The 4,024-nt window shown below is 44.7% G+C and overlaps 1 pseudogene; it reads right to left on the reverse strand.

Moving 5' to 3' along the window:
• Positions 1-1,062: 1,062 nt before the first annotated feature.
• LOC126069909 (plasminogen activator inhibitor 1 RNA-binding protein-like) lies at positions 1,063-3,576 on the reverse strand (annotated as a pseudogene).
• Between the last annotated feature and the right edge of the window lie 448 nt (positions 3,577-4,024).

Consider the following 4,024-nt stretch of genomic DNA (forward strand, 5'->3'; position numbering starts at 1 on the left):
CTCTTTGTTTTGAGAGCTTGTTAAGGCGATCAGCGTCTGTTTCTTTACGTGACTTGATATTGACTGTTGTCTCTGAGCCATGTATAAGTTATTGTATTAGCTTATTTTATGTTTCCTTACTGTGTTGTAGCTTCTTGCTTTTTTTTTTTAAGATTTTTGTTTGTATTTCATGGATAGTGCTGCTGTTCCAACCTTATAATGTAAAGCTGCCTGCTTTCCAAATTCCAAAAATTAAAATCCTCCCCCTCTCACCATACTAGCCAGTGCCCTTTGGTTTCTTCAGAACAAGGAAGGGTTAAAGAGTTGTTTAAAGAAGTACAATTTTGATTTGGGGACCTTTCAAATATACGAATCATACTGAAGGGCCAGACACTTATTTTACATAGGTTAAATATTATGCATTAGCCAAATCAAACTATTCCACCACTCTGTTGGAGGGGGAAAAAATCCATACCCATGTAACTACTTCACTCGACAGGATTTGTCTATCAACAATAAGCTTAAACAACTTTCACCTATAAAGTATCTAATTGGCTTTTTAAAATGGAAAAGTCATATAGTTAAAATCTTGAATCAAGTATAATTTGAACCTAATGAACCATGCATCACTGCAGGAGCAAGCGTTAATGAACCAATGTGCTCTGAATTTGTCCAAGTACTGATATTTTTCTATATAAAGATTTAGCATATATAACAGCTATCATGAGAATTGAAAAAAGATTTTTCCCAAAAAATGAAAATATTAAAACTAAGTTAAAATACATAAAGGAGTTAGTATTCCACACAGCATAAAATTTGACAAATCAAGTTTACATGTCTCAGCTGACCATGTGTGAAAATGCAAAGCAGGTATTAAAACCAATATTATGTCCATATTTAAAATCACTTTGGAATTGAGGGAACATCTAAATCCTTAATTAAAAAAAACAAATGAAGTGAAAGCTTTAAACTGGTACACACTGTTCGCACCTATATTTCAAGTTTGGAAATGCTTATTTGCAAGCAGCAATACAAAAGTATTCATGAAAAATGCATAATCTCTAAAAATTATGAAAACATCCCTGTTACCAATACATTTCTAAATACAAAACTGACTACCATATTTGTTACTTCTGTGTAGCAAGAGAAGTTCATTTTCAAAACAGATAAAATTCAGTCTTTAGGTGTGAATGGTATGAATGAGTCTTTTTTTTTTTTTTTTAATTTCTTAGTTGTTTGGGATCCTTAAGCATGCAAAGCCTCAGAGAGGAGGGTCCACGAAGGAACCAGGGTTGTCTTATGGCATCCAGTTAGGCCAGAGCTGGGAATGCCTCTGGGTCATCTACATCAGGGGCAGAAGCACTTGACTTGTCAGTCCTGCTGCCACGATTGGGACATTCACCATGCCCACGTCCACCTCTTCCTGCCGCCACGTCCTGGACGGCCAAGGTCTCCAAGGTTGATCTCCAGCTGGGACGTTATATCATTTGCTGGCTTCCGGAAATGATGATCCATGACCGAATCTTCAGCATGAGCTTCTTCGCTCTTTGACTTGTGAAGAACAAATCCCTTCTTCCACTGCCCATCAGCACCTTCATTTGGTTTTCGGATATTAAATTCTACTTTTGCCCAGTCCTTATCTTGAATAGCCTTCCATTCATCCAATGTCATCTCTTTTGGACCCTCTTCCTTTACCTCTTCAACTTCGTTCTTCTTATTCTCAGTGTCTGCCACTGGATGTTCTTCACCTTCAGGCGTTTCCTCAGTCACATTCGATTGATCCAAGTCAGTTAATTCATCTTTGACAGTCCCGCAGTTGTGAGATTTGCTACCTCCCCGTTTGTCTTCATGTTTCAGGCCAGATCTATCACTTCCACTATGCCTATCAAATTCACATTTGCCATGAGAATCAAATCCATCTCCTTGGCCCATTCCACATCCACGGCCTCCTCGACCTCTTCCAGGAGCACCACGGCCCCGAATACGCCAGTCAATGATTGGTCTATCAACTGAAAATTCTCCTGCTTCACCCTTTTCTTCAAGTGGTTTTTCAAATCGTCTTTCCCGAGGTAGTCACCTTTCTGGTCTTCTATCAATTATTTTCCCTTCACCCTGAAGTTGCTGATCAGGTCTTCTTCCAACACGTCTAATTCCTTCTTTTTTAAGTGCCACGGGTGGCTGCGTCTCCTCTTTCTTGTCAACCATGCCAGCACTGGGAGGCAGTGGGTTCTTGCGGTCTTTCTGGGACTCTTTATGCAGCTGTTTGCCTGCCTCATAGGAGTTGGTCTGGGCTGCGGCCTGAGCTGCGATCTTGGCCCCAGGGCCCCCGACACTGCCCCCGCTGGCTTCTTTTTTCTTGTTCTCCACCACCTTCAACACCTCGACGGGATCCGATTCATCGTCAAATAACTGGTCGAATCGGTTGGTAACCACGCAGCCGAAGCCTTCCTGTAAGTGCCCAGGCATGATGGTGGCTGGGCGGCACGTTCATCCACAGATTGCAGTGGGCTGCGCTGTGCCAAGAGTGCCTGCTTCAGCTCTTCCCACAAGATGGCCTTTGTTTTGTTTTGATATGCCCAAATGGGTTGCTTGAGTGAGCTAATTTGATGATTTTTGCCTTTGGAGCTCTGACATCCTTTCCCCAGATGGCTAGAGCTGTTATCAGGTATATCAGTCTAGGAGTCCATTCACTTTTCTTGTATGAATTCAGCTCAGGTGTCCAGGTAGCTGATCATCAATTGTGTGGTACAGGCTCTGTCCTATAGTCTTAGAGGGGCAGGGGTGATTGCTATAGGTAATGGTATCTGGTTGGGGCAGGGGGTCACACTCGGAACAAGGCAGGGGGCTGAGAATCATCCCCCATGTGTCTCTGAGGAAAGCATGTCCCTGTTTCCTAGAGCATACAGATAGGTGGGTTCTGCAGACAGACCATGGGCACCCAATGTTTTTGGTTGTAAGGACTGGGAGGTACCAGTTATCCTTGGACCCCTGTTGTGGGTGGCTGGGTGACCTGAGTGGAGCCACCAGGCCTTACGCCCATCATGTGGGTTGGGGAGGACCCTGTTTAATAGGCAAAGCGATGTCAAACATCAAACACCCATCTCTCCACTGCACAGCTGAAACGGTTTGAGTCTGCCAACAGGGGCCTATTTTCCTAAAATAGGCCCACACAGGTCCATGCAGAGGGGAAAGGTACTCAAAGTCCATGAACCATTTATGCCTGGACGGGAGATGCATCTGTCCTGAGCTCCCCCACTTAGTGGAGCTGGCAAATTATCTTTTCCCCCAGTGTCAAGTTTATTCCATCTCCAAGGCTGGGAGGATGGCTCTAGGCACTCAACAGGGCCTATCTCGGCCCAAAGAAGTCAGCCACTGAAGCCGGCGTGGGAGTAGGCAGGGGTGGGGGTGTGGTGAAATCCATACAAGTACTTAGCTTTTGCTAAGAGCGCCATTCTTCTCTGCTTCCGGAGGTGTGACTAGGCTGTGTGGCTGGCTGCTTCTCCCTGAGGAAACTGTAGCCAAACACTACTGCCAGCCTGCCACCACCGCTCCCAGGAATGGTGCCTGAGGGCACTCCACGATGCAGGTCTGGTAAGTCCTCTTTGCTTCTGAACCATCTCTTCCTCCCCCTGACCCTCAGTTTGTTTTCTTCCTCCCCCGGCACCTCAGTTTGTTTTCTAAGTTTGCCTTTGATGCTCAGGGCGCCTAGCTTGTCATAAATATACTCATTTCACTTGTTTTTTCGGGTCTTTGTTGTAAAGAGGGCCCACCAGAAGCGTCTGTCTATTCTGCCATCTTTGCCTCGCCTCCTGATGCTGATCTTCAGAGAGCTGGTGGAGGGGAAGGTGCCAGGTGATGACACCCGCATCTTTTTGTTACAGCTTTTATATTTTGAAGTGCTTTGGTCTGTTCTACAGGAACATTTTTAAAAAATTTAACTGTTTCTTCAACAGAATCAGAGGGCTGAGGAGAGACCTTCTTTGCCCAGGACGATTGGCCACACACTGCCCAATAAACTTCCTCCATCAGCACACATGGGGAGTGA

The sequence above is a fragment of the Elephas maximus genome, unplaced genomic scaffold (assembly GCF_024166365.1).
Source record: "Elephas maximus indicus isolate mEleMax1 unplaced genomic scaffold, mEleMax1 primary haplotype scaffold_112, whole genome shotgun sequence".
Taxonomy (NCBI): Eukaryota; Metazoa; Chordata; class Mammalia; order Proboscidea; family Elephantidae; genus Elephas; species Elephas maximus.